Below are 24,254 nucleotides of genomic sequence, written 5' to 3' on the forward strand. Positions count from 1 at the left end.
TAATTATCATACTTAAATCTATGTATATTCTTTGAAAATTGCCTATCACATACCCGGAGTTATTTTAAGACCATTGGGTCTACTGATTGCATCACGCAAAACTCTACTATCAGCTGCAGAACCCTCCCATCCCGCTAAGACATACGTAAATAAAAGGTCTCTCGTACATACTCCGAGTACGTTAGTACAAATCTGCCCTTTTCTTGTCCTATAAGGTTTTCTATCAATAGCAGGGACTTTAACTTTAATGTATGTTCCATCTAATGCCAATCGTATCGAGGAAATAAATGTGCTAACAAAATATGACCGGCTTCATGTACTGCCAACAGCCTCTTCTTTTCAATAGATACCTTTCACGTTTTAACAACATGATTAATGACTATACTACCCTTACAAAGATGTAAGATTCTCAAATGTCAAGAGGGCAAAAAGGGCATACTCTTTCTTCACATTTTTGTTGCTCTTCCTCTGTCAAAAGCACACCCATTCCCTCAAGCAACTGCTTATCTAACACATCAACAATATCTTGCTGGTATATTTTTGTATGTCCTTTTCTCACCTTCATAAATTTTATCATTTAACCAATTAATTCATATGAACAATATTAAGTAAATTATATAAAAAGTAACACTTACAGCCATTATTCCAGCTTCATTGACAAGATTTCTTATATCTGTCTATTATCTGTCTATTAATAAACGGAGCTCGAACCGCCACGAATATCCTTTGACACGAAACAACCGTCACCAACAGATAAATTGCCAACGCACCTACTCTTGTGGGATCCCAATTATTAACATCCTGCAAAAAGACAACATATTTCCCAAATGTGGGTAACCCCGAACACCAATAAACTCATTTAAGCACAATGTTATAAATACCCCGACTAGGCGCCGATTAATCCCCATTTGTCCAAAATCGGTCAAAATTGAAAATTTTACACAAATTTAAATATATATTCCAATCCGATCAATCTTGACTAATATCTATTAATACTGATTAATCACTAGTCCCTATCCCACCGCCCGACTAGCGCCTAGCGATTTCTACAACACTGTTTAAGCACAATTTAGGATTACAACTACCTTCCAACGCTCCCATTCATTCCAATTCTTGAATTCAGCTTGAGACTTCAATACAGAATCTTGAAACTCACCCATAAACCCATAAACCTTAGAACTTGCATCTTTCAAATCAACCCCAGTTTCTTTCTTCAACGAATCCCCTAAATAATTAACCAAACCCTCTGAATTGTTGAACATGGCCGCTAGCCACCATGAGGGTTTAACAAACAGCAAACAAGACCCACAGCCGTCAGTCACGGGGCTTTACATCAGAAACCCTAACCAGGCCACCACACCACTGTCACCTAGGGTTCAGAAATTGAACCCGACAACAGTAGGCAAACAGGGGCGACAAACGACCATCACATCGCACATAGAGGGAGAGAAAAAGAGCATTTCTGATTATGATTAAGGTTTTGTGGGAAAGCGGTGGGTACACACAGATGGAAGAAAAACCAACTTGATACAGCAAGCACAGACAAACTACACAGAACTCAACATCTCAAAACCCAGTTCGTACGATTAATAATAATAAAGTGAAAAGGAAGCTGATATATATAGATTGAATGCTTATGGATCTGTTAATCGGAAATTTGAACCATACCTTGTTTTGGGTTGCGGTGCTCTGAAGGAGGAAGCTGGTGATAGAAGTGAAAAGGAAGAGAATGGAAGTGAGAAATGAAACCCTAGAGAAATGATTTCTCCGCTTTTTTTAGAGAAAAGAAATCAGGGAAATGGAAATGGTTTATTTCCATTTCTCACCTCTTTCTTTCGTAAACAAACAAGAGAATTGTTTCCATTTCCATTTCTCACCCCCCAATTCTCTGTACCAAACACCCCCTTAAATGCATGTTAACATACATGTACTGCACCATTCAAAAGCATCTACATTCATATCTACAAGTTTCATTAAAAACAGTGTAAGGTCAAATATAATATATTTATTAGTTTTAGGGTTATCTCATAACACTAAATACTCATTTAGATATATGATGCTTCAAATGGTCATTTTACTCACCAGTTACTCGCTTAAAATGCTTTTATTTTTACGATAAAACAGGATGTTACAATAATCAAAATCTACAAGGTTTTTTTTTTTTTTTTGGAAAATAAAGGGAAACTAGGTTAGATAAGCAAAATCTCAAATAGGGGTGTTCTATGATTCATCACGTGTTTGAATTTTGCCCAATCTCGTGTTTAGTTGATATTGCATTGTAGTGATCCAGATTCGGGACTTAGAGTTTGGAATTGGGATTGCTTATCTAAAATGAGTTTTTTTTTTTACTTTTTTTTTTCAAAACTAGTGTTAGTGAAAAAAATATTTATCATAAGAAACGTGAAACGGAATTAAATAATATACTAACTAATAAAAAAACCGGATAAATTGTAAAAGAAACGTGAAACAAAAATAAATAATATACTAACTAATAGAAAAACTAGATTTAAAAGTAAAAGGTGAATACAAAATAAATATAAGACACTAAAATGATAAATAGTTTTTCCTATCAACACTAGTTTGATAAATAGTTTTAAAGAAACACTAAAATGGTAAATATTTTCCATGAACACTAATTTGAAAAAAAACTCATTTTAAATTTTAAACACCTTATGGCTTAAGCGTTAAAACAGAGAATCATCTTATTGAAAACCCACTTACTATTTGTGCCAAAATTTGGATTTCATCTCTAAAGCCTAAAAGTTGCATGTTCGGTCCATAAGTTCTTCGTTCTCATTCAGTGTTGGTCAAGGAAAGTTAACGGGTGACCCGAGCTACCCACCTCAAGGTATTTCCGTATTCATGGTTGTATAACATGGGTTCAAGAGTAGACTATGATCCACCATTATACACCCACAAAATGCTCTAGCTATTAAAAAAAAAATTCAGTCAACTTTTCATGAGACTGTGTTGGGACATTACAAGAAATATGTATCAATTTTTGGTTAATAAGCGATTCAATGAGGGCATCTAGTGAATTATAAGAAAACTATCATGATAACCTATAGGACATTCAAAAGAAGCGTCACTAGACTTTAATGATTAGGAAAAAAGGCTTCATATATATACGTAGCAACACACAAATAAAGGTGTAACAAGTTTCTAACTGTTAGGGTCTCGGTGCGTGTCGGAATCCCATTAACTACATAAGTTTGTAATAATGGTTAAAATGTGTTGTTATAGCCACGCGTCTTTGATCTAACCCTAAGTCCCCTTTGAAAGATTTTGATTAGGTGTCTTAATTAAAGTTTAATCGATTTGGATGCGTTTCCATTGAGGTGATTTGTTGCTCTTGTTTTCGAGTCTTGGCTCAAAACAACTTGCAATTTCAAGAACTCGGCTAGAAACCTTCAGAATAGCAAACTAATGTATTATTTGCTAGGTTGTTCCATTCTTGTATGAACATCAATATCGATGGGCTTATGTCATCGATCACCATCTTTTCTCATCCATGGATGACTTACATCATAGTAAGTGTGAAGTTGAATAATATGAGACAAACCCACATGAATAAAACTCTTATAAATTATAAAACCTAAATGTAAAACAAAAGGAAACATCCAGTAGACAAATAATATATATATATATATATATATATATATATATATATGGGTGATTTCAAATGAGAACTACTTTGAGTTTTAAAAACTCGAAAAAACTCAATATACCAAATTTTTTTTTTGAATTTTTTTACACATGCGTAATATATGTAGGTTATATATACGTAAAAAAAATTACAGAACTTTTTACGCACCGAGTCAACTTTTTACATATGTGTAACGGATGTAAAAACTAATGTAATCACTTACATTTCTATTCTCTCTCATACTTTGATTTTTTAATCAGATTTAATCTTCACCACACAATTTAATTCATTTAATTAAATGTGTAGTCAAGAATAGAGTTCTTAATTTCTTAAAACTCAACAAGGTACTTAAAATATATCTCCCATAATTTTATGAATAAGCTAGGGCTTAGGACCAGGAGTGCATTATACATAATCTAGACTCTAGAGAAAGAAAAAAGGCACACAATAATTACCATTGTTGGATTTGTTCTTTTAAATTTGAATCAACATGAAAATGTGTATGTGTTTAATTTGTTTGCTTTATTATGATTTTTTTAAAACATGCCTAGGGGTAGGGGTGTAAATGAACCGAACGCATGACGAACATCCTAAGAACCGTTCGGCAGAAAGGTCCTTTATGTTCATCTGCTTAATAAATGAACGGACATAGCCAAAAAAAGAAAAAAATAGTTTGGTAATTTAGCGAATGAACATGAACAATATAATAGCATTTGTGAACCGTTCAGTAATGTGACCAGCTACGCAAGTTTGCGTCTGTATGATAAAATCGATGATGAGATTTTTTGTGGTATTGTTAGCTTAGTGTCATATATGTGAATTTGAGATTAATCACCTAGCTAGAATTTATGGTGTACTTCTCCAGTTCTCCTGGTTGAGGTTCATCTTAATTTGGCTAAATTAATTATTAATTGTTTTCCGATCGCTAGAATTAATTATACGAAGATTGAAATAAATTGTTAACCAGGTGCTCATTCATGTGATTTGAAATGTTTGAACAGGGCTCTTCTGTTGTGTTTGTTTCCAATTACAGTTGGAAGAGCGGTGTCATTGATACCAATGTTCATATTTGGAAAGCAGGTACTGTTTTTTTTATACTTTATTCTATTCTTAACTATGATAATATATTTTACTATGTTACAAAAAGATGGTGCTGTAGGATTTTATGTCAGATTTGAGTTTTCTATGGCGATTTTTTCATTTATCTTTATATTTTAATCAAATCGAAAATTTAGCCAAAGCTCAAAAAAATTGTGTTTTTCATGACTAATAGAGTGAGAAGAACATGTAAATTTGATGTTTTTATGATTACACCATGCTTTTATATGTATGTGATCAGAGATATTCCTCTGTAATTTTTAATATTGGGAAGGTTTAGGGCTTAGTTCAAAAGAGTAGTTCTGTTTAGGGAGGAAGATAAGTTATAAATTTTGGGTATTTGCTTCTCCACACCGCTTCATCCTAGATAACACACTCCTTTACAATTGGACATGCTAGCATACACAACATTGAGTTGCTTATAACATCCTTTATGAAGGCCATGGTAATGTTAGCTACTCGGCAGTTGATGGGCTATCAAAACAGATTAGTGAGTGAACTAAGGGAATAATTGATTCTATTGTATGGAATTTCTCTTATGTGAACCCTAAATTGTTTATTGTAATTCAATAGTTGTATGATACTCTTAAATCTCAAGTGTTGAATGAAATTAACTACATTTATGGTTACAATTACTAATTGATCATGATTAGTTGAGTTGATTTCATCAATATATGTAATGGTAATTTAGGGATTTTGTAAGATTGTCTGCTTTGCCTAAGGTGTTTCAAAAGTATAATGTCAATTTATTACTGTCGTAGTATAAGTTTGTACAACTAAATTTAATAATTTAGTGCTTTAACATTTTGCTATAAAATGTATTCTAAACATCATTTTAAGCAGATACCTTTGAAAAATGAACATCTAGATTGATAATGAAAGGCTATATAAGTCAGCATCATGCAAAATTGTGCCAGTGTTGATTGTTTATGTGAAATTTTCTGTGGGAAAGATTAAACATGAATTTTAGTTGAGTATTCTTTTTGTTCTTTTTGATTTTTCTTACTCTTAACTTAATTGTTGTTTGGTTGTGACTTGAAAGTTGAGTCACAAAAGGTGGGATTTATTGTTCATTTACCGCGTCGAGTTACAGACTTACAATCCAAGCCATATTTTGTTTTCTTTGCTATTCAGTATATATCAATACATTTGCTTATTTTTTAATAACTTGATCACCATTTTAGTTTCACATTGTTGTAGTTGGTAAATCTGCCACTGCTTAATTTAGTATATTTTCCCTGGGCCAAGAAATCTTTTTGATCTTTTTCAATAGGGAGTCTTATGTACACATTCTATAATGATATCGACAGTCGTTTTTTTATGCAGGTGTCTGAATGAAGTTGGTGAGAGCATATACAATTTTGTGGGATCTGAACATAGTAGGAAGTTGTATAACACATTTTCGCAAATGGAAATTGAGTACTTGAAGGCGCCTTATTACGTGTCGTGTTCTCATCACCATTATGCTACAAATGGCATTAGAGAAGTGTAAAATGTTATTTTCTCAAATGTTGCATATATATTTTTTCTTACTTACATGATTAAGCTTTTATAAGGCATACATAACAAAAGCTATAGGTGGCAACCCTCCATATTTAAAGGTAAATATTGTGGAAACTTACATTTGATTATGTTTGCTAAGAGACATCATTTCAGTTAGGGAACCCGTGCCGATCGTGAAATTCAAATAGCACTCATGGAGTTGCTGAATTAGCTTGATGAATTTGATCAGCTTGGAAATTCACTCTCAAAAGCTTGCTCCATATTTCTGTAAATGGGTTTTTTAAGCTGAACTGGTCTAGAGCTTTTGAAATGGGTTAGACGCAAACAGGTTAATGGGCAATTCAGATTTTTGTTACCTAATTTGATTTGGTAATGTTGTTCAAAGACGGTCATTTTGTGAATAAGTCAAGATTAACAATTTTATACACCAGTCAAATTACTATACTTGTATATGGTCCATGGTTATTATCTTTAGAAAACGTGAAAATGTTACTATTTTTAGGAATCGGATTAAGATTACCATTTTTAGTAAGCAGATCAAATTGAGCTACCGTAATAATTGGGCCGAACTTGTCATTTTAATTAAACGGGTCATGAATGCCATTTTTAGTGAATGGGTGTTATAACTTTATTAAACGGGTTAAAATTATAATTTTAATGAATATTTTGTAAGTTTTAATTTTATTATTTCAGAAAACCCGGACTGGAACGGATCAAACAGTGAAGATTTTCATGTTGCATGTAAGCTGATATTATAGGCATTCTTATTGAAGAAACGATGATGATCCAAGTTATTCTACCCGCATTTGGGCTAAACTTAAGTAACTTCTCTTATTTAATGTATGGTTAGACCGTCTATGACTTAATGTGGTCACAACACGTATTATCTATGTTTTAGCTGACTAAATATTCATGTATGAATTATTAATGTTTGTTGCTAATTTAGAGTATCTACAAGTTATTATGGGACATCAATAAATAAAGGAATGCAGAAATAAATGACAATTGGCCAATTGACCATTACTCAATATCATTTATTGATGTCCCATAATAACTTGTAGATACTCTAAATTAGCAACAAACATTAATAATTCATACATGAATATTTAGTCAGCTAAAACATAGATAATACGTGTTGTGACCACATTAAGTCATAGACGGTCTAACCATACATTAAATAAGAGAAGGTGGTGAATTAGGGAGTGAGTTAGGTTGTAAAACGGTTAAACATTTAATGCTTTAATATGTAAATGTAAACAAAACATTGTTAAATTTAATTTATTTTTATTTATTTAATTATTTGTTATAAATTATTTTTAATTTCAAAATGTTTGGTACCCGTCCCATGTAATACACCGGTTTATAACCTAGTTGGGATATATATGAATTGAAAAATGGTATTTATAATAAAGAATCTATTTTTTTGTTTGTTTAATTTCTTCCCATATTGCCACGTACGCATATAAGCTGTAGCTCTAGCGCAAGAGAGAGACTTACAAGTTTCCTGTTGAAATTGACTCAGTTTTGTCTTAATTTGTACGTTTTTGTTATTTCATTCTTGTTTGATCGAAAACAAAATTCCCATACACGATCGAAAGGCGTAGTAGCATATTCAAATCAAATGCTTTTAATAACCATTTAAATAGCTAATTGATTTAAAAGAAAACGGTGAGGACAGTAATTCAATCCAAACAAACTCGCCGGAAAGATCGACTAGTAACTTTCATGCTTATCCCTAGCAGCTCTATGTTAAACCTCAGTTAATTCAGTTCAGCTATCAGGTTTTTGTAATTGTTGAAGATAAGCCAACTTGTTTGCTTTTGCTTAATAATTAAGGCATGGTTTCTATTTCCGTTTACTCATAGTATAAATTATAATCCGTTACTTTGTAGTACGGACATTCTGTGTTTTATATTTAGTATCACCAAGTTGTCTCTATCAATACAACCCATTTGGTTTTTGGACATTTTATACGTCGTCAGCTTTTTATTTAGTTTTGTTCAGCTATCCATTTTGGTTACTAGTTTTAGTTAGAGAGTTTTGTAGCATGCAATAGATTTTATAAACTTGTACTCATTATTACATGTTCTTATGGGTAATAATATGGATTTATATTAATATGTTATATGCTAGGTAGTTATAGTACTGCATTTCAGGTTTAGTACTCTGTTACCCGAGCACAACACTTTTCGTGACTTTGTGCTTTAAAAGTTCACGACGTCTCTAAATAGTACTTTGGCCGTTTAGGGGCATATGGATCGATCCTAGTTCAGTCACACGTTACAATTTACACATCATATGTTACAAGTTTAGATACCCATCCCCAACAATCAATTCTTTGATTAGTTGTTCCTAACCCGAGATCCGAAAACCCACCCCCTTCACTACACATCAACCTTAAGAAGTACGTATCTCTTAGTTCACTCCCTCCGCCCAATTGTGTGAAGTGAGTCGTATATCGATCACCCAAAGTGACAAAAAACCCAAAGTGACAAAAGTGGAAATCGAATTTGTGCGTCACATATTAGTCACATGTTGATAATTAGTATATCTATTTTAAAATTAAAAATTGTTATATCTATAATATATATGGCCGCCACCTATACGTGCTAGCTGTTGCAACAGAGATTTTGGTAGTACGGATTCTGCTGTATACATGTTGCTGGTGGTGTTCTACTGGTTCTTTCACTACTTTCCTGTCCCCAGCCACAGATTGAATTTAACGAGGCGTCAAATATGAATTTTCCAACTTTCTTGTAATAATACAAATAAAATAATTAACGTTAAGAAATAGCTAATTGATTTGTATATATTCCGGCTGATTTTTTTTAATGTTACATGTTTGTTAAATTCTTGTTAAGAACTTGTAATTTTAAAAATAAAAATGAAAATTTATACGTTCAATTGGTTTTCATTACATGCGAAACCAAAAGCGAAACGCGTGTTTGGTTTTCTTTGAATAACTTAATTAAAACCAACCAGTCGGTTTGAATAACTTAAAATGAAGTCACACGACACGTACGGGTAACTGGTTTTCACCTTACTATACAAACAAACTCGTTTGTACGTGCCTTGGCATCTATCTACCTATACTAATAAACAAAATTTCGTATAATTAAATACCAAAATTTCGATCATTTGACAAATCCCGTGTAATGCGCGGGTTCAAAAGCATTCAATTGAAGATGATTTTTAAATAGTTAACGGCCATAACTAATTACCTTTTGTAACATTAATAATATTATTATTTTTCTTTAATTGGAAAACAAACAGTAATTAATTAGATAATTAGAGTACGATAATAGAGTTGACACACAGTTTATTTAATTGTTGTTAATTATATATAGTAATTGTAAGTTATTACATGATTAAAATGATATTTAGATAATTTGTTGAGAGAGAGATCCCCACCCAATGAAATTAACCATGGTTAAGACAAGCACTTTCTTCTACACATCCAAGCCCAGACAAACCCTAATTCCTTGTTTTTTTCTCTCAACATTCATAGGAGCTCTAACTCAACCCCAAGAGATTCAAGGTTAGATTTAAACATTCCATTTATTACTGCTTCGAGTGAGTTTGTTTGTTTGTTTGTTTGTAGCTAGATTGCACATTTAGTTCCTAGATTTAATAATGTTCCAACATTCCATTTTGTTGTTTATGAAATCCGCCCATAAGATGTTAAAGTTAGCCTTTTTCTTACACGTTAATAGTTCCTTGTTTTGTGTAATTGCTTGATCGAGCTATAAAAATCATCACAAAATAAAAGACTCAGTCGTAAACTAGAAGGATGAGTGAAATACTTACCCAAAAAGAAGCAATCAAAACTTGTTCATCATTGGTTGATTAGGAGCTAGATAGATTTTTGTTTATTATTGCACCTACTTTTATAGTTGACCTTTTCTTTTGATTGATTCCATAGATAATAATATACTAGTGCTATTACTGTGTACCAAAGCAACTAATACTTAGTTTTTTTTTCCCTTTTTATTTTAAATCATGATGCAGTACATACAAAAATTGAAAGATTGGACATGGATGCCGATGAGGATTTTCCGTTGTTTGAAATCGAGAGATTGCGGGAACAACTAGCGGTAATGGCTCTGACAAAGATGGATTTGCTCAAAACTCGCTCGGATGAGATGTACCAGTCACCGTTCCCGAAGCATGGCTTCAACAACGTGGTTTGCAAACGAGTATAATAGTGCTGACAAAACCGAAAACACATGGTGTTTTACTGACTTTCGTGTCCAGCGTGGGGTTCCTCCTTCGAACTTGATCGCCGGGGTAAGGTTACAGGACGGGGCGCGCGTTAATTTGGTTGCAACCTGGAGATGAGATCTGGTCTCCCGTCTTGCGCCCAACCGCGGGTATCTGATTTGCAACTTATGGACAATGAAGTCTTTTTTGATCGGGTGTCGACTTGGATTTGTCTCTGAGGGCGGGCTACCTCTTGATGCTGCCAGAATGGTCGACGACCCCGAGGACCGATTTCGCTCGATCCTAGCCCATTTTCACTTTGATCAAGACGAACCACGTTGGTGGGGTGATGAAGAAGCTTGGAGGCACAAGCATGTGATTATTGACATGCATCGGATCACTCATGGTCATTGGAGGCCCCGCTACTCCAACTCAACTTTGACACCGGGTTTTACTGATGCCGAGTGCAGGCATGCCTTGCGCATGGTTGTTCGGGACAGACTTCAACATGTGATTTTTCAGTCTCTGCGAGACAGTGATGGAGTTCTCATCTGTTTCACACGGGCATACGCTTCACTGCCTCAGCAAGCTTTCCAAGACTGCCTTTTACCTCTTGAACCGTTTCTCACTAGTCATAGGTCTGCCCATCGTAGCTATGATGGTTTCTTGTTGGTCTTGGACGAAAAGAATGTTTGCCTCTCCTGGAGTTCGGAAGGAAAGCTTAATAATTGGTGTCAACAATTTACTGGTGACGCGCGAACTCACCTTGCCAAGGATAAAAACGATGACCCTTTTCCGTGTCACGTCTGACCTCGGACGCTATGAGTTTGTTTCACGGTTAGATGACGAGACTCTTCCGGGCAGTGGCAGTGACATATGTAATTATCGGAACCCTTGGCTGACAAGCATTGATGGTCGTGTTGCATTCACGACTCAAAAACTCAACCCACTTAAACGGCCACACACCTTTGATTGCGAGGTATTCCAGTTCAACCTCAGCACTGAATAGACACTCCAAATTCCAGTACTGAGGTTGAACTGGAATACCTCGCAATCAAAGGTGTGTGGCCGTTTAAGTGGGTTGTGTTTTTGAGTCGTGAATGCAACACAACCATCAACGCTTTTCAAGCAGGGGTTCCGATAATAACATATGTCACTGCCACTGCCCGGAAGAGTCTCGTCATCTAACCGTGAAACAAACTCATAGCGTCCCAGGTCAGACGTGACACGGAAAAGGGTCATCATTTTTATCCTTGACAAGGTGAGTCCGCCGTCACTAGTAAATTGTTGACACCAATATTTAAGCTTTCCTTCCGAACTCCATGAGAGGCGAACATTCTTTTTGTCCAAGACCAACAGGAAACCATCATAGCTACGATGGGCAGACCTATGACTAGTGAGAAACGATTCAAAAGGTAAAAGCCGGTCTTGGAAAGCTTGCTGAGTCAGTGAAGCGTATGCCCGTGCGAAACAGATGGGAACTCCACCACTGTCTCGCAGAGACCGAAAATCACATGTTGAAGTCTGTCCTGAACAACCATGCGCAAGGCATGCCTGCACTCGGCATCAGTAAAACCCGGTGTCAAAGTTGAGTTGGAGTAGCGGGGCATCCAATGACCATGAGTGATCCGATGCATGTCACATGCTTGTGCCTCCAAGCTTCTTCATCACCCCACCATCGTGGTTCATCTTGAACAAAGTGAAAATGGGCTAGGATCGAGCGAAATCGGTCGTCGACCATTCTGACAGCATCAAGAGGTAGCCCGCCCTCAGAGACAAATCCAAGTCGACACCCGATCAAAAAGGACTTCATTGTCCATAAGTTGCAAATCAGATACCCGCGGTTGGGCGCAAGACAGAACACATCTCCAGGTTGCAACCAAATTAGCCACTTGAACTCCTGCATCTATGCCCAACTGAGCAAAGGTGATCTTAATGCGTGCCCTGTCCTGTAACCTTACCTCGGCGATCAAGTTCAAAGGAGGAACCCCACGCTGGACACGAAAGTGAGTGAAACACCATGTGTTTTCGGTTTTGTCAGCACTGTTATACTCGTTTGCAAACCACGCTGTTGAAGCCATGCTTCGGAAATGGTGACTGGTACACCTCATCCGAGCAAATCCATCTTTGTCAGCACCATTACCACGAGAATACAGATTACCATGACACTTCAGATGCGATTAGTGGCGTGGCAGCGTTGCCTTCCAGGCATACGTTCAACTTAGGCACCTAATGATCAACCGGGCAGGGAATGAGTGAGTTAGTGAAATATGGCATTTTGGTTACAATATAAAAAAGCATGTGAAAAATAATAATAGTAGTAATATATACCAGAAGCAACCAGTTGTACATAATATGGATCTCTTTCATAGTATTCTATTGGCATCATCTTGGGCCACTCCCATTTCCGGCATCGGCGGTATGTAACCAGCAGGGAGAGGGAGGTTGCGATAGACAGGCTGGTCTGACTTTTGTAACTATTTGATCTCCCTCCAAGAATTCGTCATACGTGAGCTCTAAGATTTATTATAACAGCAAGGGATACTTGTATTAGTAAATAGTAATAATAAAGTGGATGACAAGAATATTTATTCACACACACACACATATTATTATATGACATTTAATTAAGCCAAGTATATATATAAAGCATACCTTCATATGAATCCGGCGGGTCACTGAAAAACCTTGATAGCACTATAGGGTTGTCACGGGTACCTACAGCTAAGTTACAAATAAAAATATGATCATAAGCATAGTAGGCGCATGGCATTTAACAAAACTAACATATCGTAACGTTTTACAAGCCAAACCAAAGGAGTAGTTACCAAATATAGGGCGCTTGAGAGCCTCTTGATCGATGTCGAAAGGTCAATCAAAAACATTTATAAAAATTACCTTTACTAGCTAGGGCAAGTAAGGTGTCGGATCCACAGGGAATCAGTGGAAATTGCTACTATAGTTCATTGTTTACTAATTAATTAACCTAAGGCGGACAGACGATGTCAAGCAGATTAAATATTGACTTGGTTGTAAAACAATTAGAGAAAACAGTGACACACTTCAGGTTCAAGTAATGCAATGAACTGACTCATTAAACTTATACCAATTGGGTAATGCAATTACAAATTTTGTCCTTTAAAAAAAGCCAAATTACGGTTCGTGTCCTTTCCTTGCAGGCGGTGTCCTTTAAACATTTTTTTCCTACACGTTACGTCCTTTACGCTAACTGGGTTAGAAAAACTCAGTTAAATACCCTCACGTGAGACGCATGTGAGGGCATTTTTGTCTTTTCGTATGTACCTGCAAATTTATAACACCTTCCCCCTCATTTCTCTCTTCTTTCTCTCTCTATGCCACCACCATCACCATATCACAACCACTCTGGCCACCATACCCCCACCCACCCTGTTGCAGATTCCATTCCATTCCCACCGCCGCCGTCAACCACCCATCTACCACCACCACCTGGTCAACTCTCCATTAAACCTCCTGGTCGAAACCCGGCCACCACCACCACCGGATCCGGCCACCTCCAACCCATCCACAACCACCGGATCCGGCCACCTCCAACCCATCCACCACCACCGGATCTGGCCAACTCCAACCCATTTCGCCTCTACCTCCACCACCACCTAACCATTTCGCCTCTACCTCCACTACCACCAAATCATTAACCATAGAAACCCTAGATCTCAAACCCACCAAATCACCCAATTTCTCTAACTCTGACGACAATCCAACACTGACCCACGAAACCCACACCCCCAGTTCCTACCACCACCTCCGCCGCCACCGTAAACCCACCGGATACCCTGTTGGATATCCATGAGCAGATCCGCCGCCGTAAACCCACCGTAAACCCGCCGCACCATCTTCTTATACAAAGACAGGTTCCTCTACAGCAAGTTAAGCTTGGACTCCCCTGTGATCTGTCGGGCCTCAGCAGTGACAATGACAAGATCAGATCTGACGATGTTGGAGTAGTCAACGAAGGCGGTGATGTTGGTACGAGGAAGGAAAGCGGCGACGTGTTGGAGGTCAAGCATCTCACCTCGGAGCTTGTCTGCGTTGACGTTAACGAGTGCGATCTGGTCGGTGATGTTGGGTTAGGATAGTCTGTGCTACAAGGGAGAAGAGTAGAGAGAGAGAAAGAAGACGAGAAGAGAGAGAGAGTATATATCTAATAATTACTATTTATTTTTTACAATAATATATTTGAACCACTTCGTTGAAAAGACCAATATACCCTCACATGCGTCTCACGTGAGGGTATTTAACTGAGTTTTTCTAACCCAGTTAGCGTAAAGGACGTAACGTGTAGGAAAAAATGTTTAAAGGACACCGCCTGCAAGGAAACTAAAAAAAGGACACGAACCGTAATTTGGCTTTTTTTAAATGACAAAATTTGTAATTCTGTCATTATAATAAGAAAATAATTACTATACAGAATAATTTGGTTATGATGATTCACAGAACTTAATCCGGAGAATTGACACAACTAAACACGGTTTATCTAATTACCAATTCATTAATACGAAACATAGCATCTATCAATGACTAATGGTAATCGGTTCAATGACGATAAGAACTTAATCTTAAATGTTGATGAACACAAACCAAATAATTGATGATAAACGAAAGTTCCAGAAACACAATTGTTTAATCAATTCCAATAAACATATAGATTCAATCAACCAAAAGATTAATCAAAACTAAATCCCAATACATGTAATGTTCATAAAAATAATCAGTTTATATACAAACCCTACACCTGAAGTGGTCACGAGTGGTTTAGCCTTGCCTCTGCATCATGATTAGCTCGATTATGGGTTGGAAGGATAAAACCATGGAAGATTATGGTGATTGGTAGGTGTTATAATGGTGAAGAATGCCCCCAAAATCATCCAAGGGGGTTAGGGTATGAAGCATAGCCGTCCTAGGGTTGAACCAGGCTTAAATATGAAAGAAAATACCAAAAACTCGTGTTTTTCCGTCCAGGCGACCGTAGCCTACGGTCTCCACACCGTAAGCTACGGTGGTGATCGTAGCCTACGGTCATCAATCACTGCTTTACGGTAACAGCCCCTCTGCACTGTTTTGCCCATAACTTCTTCGTTATAGCTCCGTTTTACGCACCGTTTTCGGCCACGTCTTCGTCTTCAAATTCTCTATCATTCCATGAAATAAAATCTTAATTTCCACTCCATCTCATCTGCTCCAATTTAGCTCCTTTAAGCTCCGCACACCTGTAATCGCAAACGCACCCAAAGTAATCGTGTTTCCGGCATATAAACTCATAAAACATATGATATGACCCATTTAATACACGATATTTCACCAACACATCACCTCTTCACCTATTAAAAAAGATAAACAAAGTTATATGGATATCAGGTTCCTTTGTATCTTAATAATAATATGTTTTACAACTAAACAGAAAACGAGTGTTTACCAGCAGCAGTTGCATCTGATGTAGAGCTTGGATTCTCAACAATATCCTCACGGGGAGCCTTATCGCCTATTAATTAAAAATAATAAGTTAATTGTTCAACATAAACATGATCAAATCTTTAGAGATCGAGTAAACAACGACACTTTTGTTCGTTCATTCTTGTTCATCTGTTTATGTTTGTTCATTTATATACGTAAGTAGTTACATTTATATGTATAAACATAAAATTGTTTAGTTTAATTTTTTCAATACTTCAATTATATATGTTTGTTTATGTTTGGTTGCTTATGTCCGTTTACGCTCGTAAACTATTCAATTAAGTTTTAAACAAACAAACACGAACGCTCACAAATATGCCCAGTTTCTTAAAGAATGAACAGGGGCAAAAATATATGTTCCCTTACATGTCCGTGTTTAGTTAAAGTTAAATGAACAAACACGAACATAACATTCATGTGTTCTTGTTCGTTCGACATACGATAACCGACCATCAAATTCGTAACTTAAATAAATATGTACGTACCTCCGTCTTCCATCTGAGAGCTAGAGACAAGTTCGATCGATTTAATTAGGGTTTATATGGGGATTTAACGTACCTAAATAAATAATAAATAAAATATTATATATAGACATATAGTTATACACCTGGTGGGCTGGGTTGGGTTATTGGGCCTGGTATTTTTCAACTTTCACTTTGCCCCTCCATGAAGGCATGAATCCAAACATAACTCCTTTACGTTTTTTTAATCATAAAAGTTAGTTTATTAATTGGGTCAATTAAAATCAAAATTTACGAAACTTTAAAGCTGAAATTTTTAAATAAATGTTGTACAGCATACTGTTGACATATATAAATATTTCAATTTAATAGTAAATCAATCAATCAATCAATCATGCCCAGAAAAATCCCATCGACAGCAAAGCTATAAGTAGGGTCTGGGGAGGGTGGGATGTAGGCACACCGTACCTCCATCCAAAGGAATGAAGAGGTGGCTTCCAGAGAGACCCTCGGCTCTAAGTACATGTGTATGAAGCAAAATAAAGGAAATCAAAGTTAACAGTTATATACAAACTACTACTAATTATAATAATATTAATAATAAGATCACAGTTTAACAGCTATATAAAAGCTAATAATAATTATAATAATAATAATATATGTAAGGGAAATACCATTATGGTATGCGACCTAAATAAGTTAAATCTAAGCCCTAAGGTATTCAATTCTCTCTAAAAATCCTTAACTTTAATTCTACTTCTCCACGAATTCCTATCCTCAACCATGTCCTCGGAGAGGTTTAGGTCTATCAAATTATGCCTAATCCTCTCATCCCAAGTCAATTTCGGTCGTCCTCTACCCCTCCTCCCCTCTATAGTAATGTTTTCTACGGATCTAACAGGATTCGTCGTCTGTCTTCTCTTTACATGTCCAAACCATCTCAATCTCCACTCTCTTGTCTTGTCTGCTATGTTCGCCACCCCTAATCTCTCGCGAAACACAACGTTTCTTATTCGGTCTAGCCTTGTGTGCCCACACATCCAACGTAGCATTCTCATTTCTGCTACCTCCATCTTCCGCACTTGTGCCTTCTTGATGGCCCAACACTCTGTTCCATATAGCATTGCATGTCTAACTGCCACCCTATAGAATTTTCCGTTTAGTTTAGTCGGGAAACTCTTGTCGCACAATATACCTGTGGCTGCTTTCCATCTACACCATCCTACCTGAACTCGGTGGGTGACATCACTGTCTAATTCCCCATCGCTCTGTACAAATGATCCTAAATACTTGAACTTCGTTACCTGCGGGACCACCTGCCCTTCAATTGTGATCTGTGCGTCTTCAATTGTGATCTGTGCGTCTTCATTGTCGATTTAATAGTAAATAATATTAAAAAAATATTAATGATGTTTTTTAGTGCTAATATAATTGTGTGTATTGTTGTTTGTTGGGTTGTGCTGAGATTAATTTGGGTTAAAGTTGAGGGGTGATGAGCTTTGAAGCTGGTGCATGCTTGTAGTCTTGGCTATCGAATCTCAGGTTGTGTTTTGATGAAGTGTCAATAAAAAAGAGAACGAATACACACAAAAATTATCTCTGATTTAATTATCTATTTTTTTTCGTATCATGCTCAAAGTTTTTGTTATCTAATGTTTCTATTTCCTTATTCTTGATGGTTCCTTAGGTTAAACATTTGCGGTTTGGAATTATTAATAGGAGGTTCGTTATTTGTAAACAAGATTTAATTATTGTACAAAAACTAAAATGATAACGTAGAAATAGACGTTTAGTATTATAAAAACAATCTTTATTATAATACAAAGTTAATGGTAATTTAATAATCAAATATGTTGATACACATGTTAAATGAAAAAGATAGAAATATGCTTTTTATTTATCATATTGATTATTTAATTCTTATTTTGTGCATCAAGACTATTTTTTTTTAAACGTTTGAGGTGACGCCTTAAATAAAACCCAAAAACATGTACCTCAAATCGATATAGGCCTTTCGAAGCCTCTTTCTTGTCACCTCATGCCTATGGTGGTGCTTTTTAAAACTAATGAAGGGGCTATGGACCATCAACAATATCGTCAATAAGATCTATTTCATTACCCTTGTTTGCCATGTTTGTAACTATTATATCTCTTAAAAGGACTGTCCCATAACCCATAAGTACATAGGATATATAATGCTTTCTGCAATGCATCCGCTAATATAGATTGTCTATACCATCCCTCGTCATATTATCATCATAGGTATACCCCCAACAACGTCATTAAGATTTAAGGACACATATCCACTTAAAATGTCATAGTTATAACTTATAAATATGATGCCAACCATTTTTCACATTGTTTTCATTTACTAAATCTTTATTCTAGTTGTTTAAAATGAAGGGTGTAACCGTGTTGGTGGCTTGGTGCAACATAGGTTAGTGGGCTTGCTTGCATTCGAGCGTCCATCACCAAAGCATTGGACTGCTAAGATGATGCACGGTTAAGCAAGCGCATTCAACTACTCTTGTTAGTTGTATCAGCCCGCTCCTCTCTTTCCCGTTTCCGATTACATGAATTATTAGTAAGTGCAGCATAGAACCCGTAAAAAACAGTAAAGATTAGATTTGGTCAAAACATCTAATATACCAGTAAGTTTACAAGTCAATAAAGGATTCCTTTGAGCTTGGATCCTTCATCTTTCACTTCAATTTTCGCACCTAAAAAAAAAGATTGTCCCATCATCCACGTGTACATAAATTACTGCGCGGTCGAGGTAGGTAAGAGTCAGCCTTAGGAGAATACTTTATTCTATGTATCCGCTAATATAGATTGTTTATACCATCCCTCATCATAACTATATTCCCCAACAAGCGTCATTAATATTCAAGGACGCCTATCCATTCGAAGTGTCATAGTAATAAATATGATGTGAAATACTATTTAACTACGCACTAATGAGATTAAGTGATTAACATCTGACTCACTAAGAACTACCATTGCCTGTGTATATACAATACTTATACTGTTTTTCAAATCTAAACTAGGTTGTGTGACCATATCTTGCAACAGGACTAACAATGTCTTTAGTGTGTCAGTTATTCGGCTATCACGACATGTTTATTAAACAGGTCAAACCCGAACACTACCTGGTTAACAAATGAGTTGTCATGTTAACCCATTTTAGGATTAATTTTTTTAAAGAAGTTAGTATAAATATTATAGACGTGGAAGTGTTCATGTTTTACTGTTTTTTTTACATTTCTTCCGTCTTTTAACTTTTAAAAGGTGAAACTAAATTTCCCTTTTTACTTGTATTCACCTGTTTTTCATTTTCAAAGTTTAATTTTATTTGTTCTAACCACCCATTTTTTGATATCTATTCGTTTATACTAATTTGAAGTTAATATATCAAGCCAGGTTAATCCGGATTCAGTGTCGTAGAAATAAGAACAATTTGAGTCGGAGTATTTATTGGTTAAATTATTACTAATAAACAGGGGCAAATCCAGTGTTTGGCTAGAAAGAGTATATGCACCCCCTAAAATCTATAGTTTCCTTTAAAAACTTTTACTATATTAGACGAAAGTCTCGAGTGCCCCATCCATAATTATTTTAGTGACCCAAAACCAACTTTTTGAACCCCAAATTGCTTAATCGTAACAAAACTTTGCAATTTGCAACTTATACGGGAGTGAAATACCAACTTTTTATTTTGTTTCACGTCTCAGGTATGTAACGAAATATTGAACGCTTTGTAATTTGAAGTTGTTGAAAAAGAAACATTTTCAAGTTTTACGAATAAAGTTATAGCTGACGTTTTCAAAAGATGAAATCATGCAGAGGTCTATTTGTTGCTTATATTTCTATACATTGTTAATTTATGTAGGTTTTTTTTACATGACCCATGTTAGTTTGATCTAACATGTTCTAGATCAACTTTTTTTAACACCCGCTGACAAAAATTTCTGAATCAGTCAATGCTAATAAACCATCGACTTAAATATTTGGTGCATTTACATTCAATAATTACTATTTGCACCAAATGCTTTTGTCTGGTTCATTGAACAATTTATATAAACTATTTATTTATTTAACACGTTGTCTTAACTCTTTACCAAACAATAATGTCAAATCAATAATGTATAAACATTAAAATATTGAATGGGTCCATGGGCATACAGTTGACGCGACCCGACCGACGTGTTGAAAAATAAAAACTGAAAAGGAGGCGTAGAAAAGTGTGAGAGGCATCTTTGACGTGGCATATGGTTCTGATTCAGTGTGGGGTCCACACGCTGCCCACACCCACCATCCAATCCTAAACACCCCTTCAACCCACGTGGCGCGTGACTTTTAAAACAATATTTTATGAGTAATGTTTATTTTATCAAAAGCATGTATTATTTTAACATGGTTTAAAGTTAATGACAATAATAATAATACTTTATCGTCTCTTTAAACATGTTTTAGCTTTTGGTATTTTATTATCACTTGAAATCAACGACTTATATTGTGAAGTAGCTTTTATCTTCTGTTTTACGAACCTGTTTTGTATTTTTCGTTTTAATATTTATATATTTTTAAAATTTTAATTTTATTTAATGTAAGAAAGTTAATAATATACTTATAAGTTGATGATGAAAAGTTTCATTAATAAATAAGATGCTATAACCCGGTTTAAAAGTTGTCTGGTTTGGAAGACTCATGACCCGCTTTTTTTACTACAAAATTGTTTTCTTAATTATAAATAATATATTTTTTTTTTCAAAAAATAAAAAATTAAAATCGAATATCAATTTTAGTATGTCCCTATTTTATAGGATTTTCATCAAATAATTGGTGAGATTAATTTTTAATATAATGAGTTGTTATAACCCGTTTAAGAGTTATCTGGGTTTGGTGATACCCATACCTGTAAATTCAGATCAAATGCATGAAAAGCCTTCATTTACAAATAAATCAATCCGGTGACTTAAGATTATTTAGGGAGGTTTCATTTATATATATTTAAGATAAGATTTGTGATCCATGGTTTATTATTGTTTATTGTTATGATGCTTTTAGATGTTTGTTTTACATTTGCTAGTTTTGTTAGATTATTCAAAACGAATTGATCCCTTTAACACATCAAATTTATACAGTTATTTTTTTGGGGAAATTCCCAAAATAGTTCTTTTTAGAAAGTGAATTCTCAAAGTAACTCTTTTTTCTTATAATTATTTAGAATTTGGACTTGAAAGAGACTTTGTGAAAAGAAAATTATTATGGGGTAGCAGGCCAGATCTTAAAAGAAAGGGAGGGAGCAGGTAAGATTTGAGAAAATATTGAAGGTAAAGTTCAAATTTTTTGAAATATTGAATGAAAAGTTCAAATCTGTTCTAAACTTTTTTTCTCAACTGTTTTTTATGTTTCCTACCTGGCCAGTTCATATTTGCAAATTATTGGAAAAATATATTTTTTACAATTATACCCATGAACCACCACCACCACCTTGAACCACCATCATCATCGACGCCGTCGCCCCCACCCCATCACCACCGGTGGTGGTGATGGGGTGGGGAGACGGCGGTTATGGTGCAACGGTGATGGGTGCAGCGGTGGTGGAGGCGGCTATGGTGGTGATAGGGTGGGGCCGACGGCGGCTATGGTGCAACGGTGATTGGTTGCAACGGTAGTGGAGGCGGCTATGGTGGTAGTGACGGTGGTGGTGATGGGGTGAGGCCGACGGCGTCGGTGATGGTGGTGGTGGTTCAGGGGTATAATTGTAAAAAATATATTTTTCTAAAAATTTGAAAATATGAACTGACCATGTAGAAAACATAAAAAAATAGTCTTGAGAGACTTTTTTTGAGAAAAAGAGTTTAGAAAATATTTGAACTTTTCCTTCAATATTTCAAAAATTTTGAACTTTACCTTCAATATTTTCTCAAATCTTACCTGCTCCCTCCTTTTCTTTTAAGATTTGGCTTGCTACCCCATAATAATTTTCTTTTCCCAAAGTCTCTCTAAAATGCAAATTCTAAATAATTCTAAGAAAAAAAGGGTTATTTTAGGAATTCTCTCTATAGAAAAGGCTATTTTATGAATTTTCCATTTTTTTGTTTTACATGACCAGAAATGACATTTTTATACAAGAAAATTTGTATAGCCTTCCATATTTGTTTAAATTTTGTTACAACGTGTGTGTTTGAATATTTAGGTATGTTATAATGTATCATTTTTAAACGCCCATATTATATTTGATCAAAATCATACTTCAAGGGAGATCATACAATTTTATTTATGACAAACAAAATATTCATATGTTAGTTTTGATAATATAAAATTAATCAAGACATGAAGAGAGAGAGAGAGAGAAGAAGAGAGAGGTTATGGTGATTTCCAACATCCTCGTTTTCATATTTTCGAACCACGATTACTTCTCTCAACTCAAAACCCCTATTTAAACCCGTCATCCTCTTGTCATACCTCTTTACCATCGTAGACCACTAGCTATTGGACTATAAACATGTAATTTTCAGTACAATGCGTCAAATCCATAATATGCGTATACCACATGAACCAACCATGTAGCTACTTCTTTAAAGTAACCTAAGAAACTTATTTCTAAAAAGTTATTTATTAAACTTATACAAGCAATAGTATATTCAATGCCTTCTAGGTATTGAATAGGATTCAATGCCTTCTAGGTATTGAATAGGAAAAGAAAAAAAAACATATATAATCCACGTGATGATTTCACTTTGTGATTTTGGTTCGTACTTTCACAAATTACACACTTAATTATCATTGTTTATAGAATGGCAAAGACACATGGTTCTTTTTAATAACAGCCATTAACAGTATGCTAAATGCAAGATAATTTATCGTTGCACACTTGTACTATATACAAAAACAAATATAAAATAAAACCACATTATTAAGTGTAAAGTGAGACGCCTCTTTAATAACAACCATTAACAGTATGCTAAGTGCAAGATAAGTTCACATTATTATACATCTCGTGATATGTCTTTCTCTTTTATTAAGTGTAAGGTGACTCTCCTAGCAAAACCCATCATCAAAATTTGCAAAACTCCAATCCCATGCTCTTAACACTTTGATCAAATGTTATGTTCATGATCAAAAATCCACTCGACACAAGGGTAGTACATCCCACCATGTTCCTTACTAGCGTCCAACACACACCACTTCACATACCATTTGACTATTCGACATATACAAGGAACCATGGAAAACAAGTGCAACAGTAATATTACGATGTTTAAAAACTTATTAGAACCTACAAAAACTGTAAGAACTTTTGCCTTGAGATCCATCAAAATCAGTATTTTTCACGTCATCAGACTAAAGCTGACCACATCAGTTCAAAAACACAAAACAGTTGGTTGATAACCTTCGTCAAACCTTCATAACATCAACACATTCACATTCATAGTCGTCACAACGATGAACTTCCTTTCTCTCAGTTGATATTTTGTTCTTGTCACTCACTTTCGGTTTTCTACTTTCCATTTCTAGATACATATAATATAAATATTTTTCAATTATAACAAAAGGTTCACATGAACATTATGGTAAATAGTTATTAAATTTTATTACACACGATCTTAATCTTAAAATACTAATAAAAATGTTGAAACTTAGGTGTGAAGCCTACATTTCTCATAATTTATAATCTCTCATCTCATTCATTCTAGCTATCAATGGGTTATGGGTCAAGGGTCAAAATCATTTTGTCAAGCGGGTTATAACATAGTGTGGATTTTATAACACAGTGTCATTTTCATACCTGAAGTTTGACCAAATTACGCAACTTTAACACATTTTTTAAATTTCTTGCAAATCAA

The 24,254-nt window shown here is 35.2% G+C and overlaps 1 long non-coding RNA gene across 1 annotated transcript; it reads right to left on the reverse strand.

The window, feature by feature from the left end:
• Nucleotides 1-257: 257 nt before the first annotated feature.
• LOC143595750 (uncharacterized) lies at nt 258-676 on the reverse strand. The gene is made up of 3 exons (XR_013146578.1): nt 636-676; nt 440-559; nt 258-350 (listed from the first exon to the last, which is right to left on the reverse strand). It is a non-coding gene; the product is annotated as an uncharacterized LOC143595750 (long non-coding RNA).
• Between the last annotated feature and the right edge of the window lie 23,578 nt (nt 677-24,254).

Source organism: Bidens hawaiensis, unplaced genomic scaffold (assembly GCF_021521415.1).
Source record: "Bidens hawaiensis isolate Kalapana, Puna unplaced genomic scaffold, B.hawaiensis_p1.1 tig00045507_1, whole genome shotgun sequence".
Taxonomy (NCBI): domain Eukaryota; kingdom Viridiplantae; phylum Streptophyta; class Magnoliopsida; order Asterales; family Asteraceae; genus Bidens; species Bidens hawaiensis.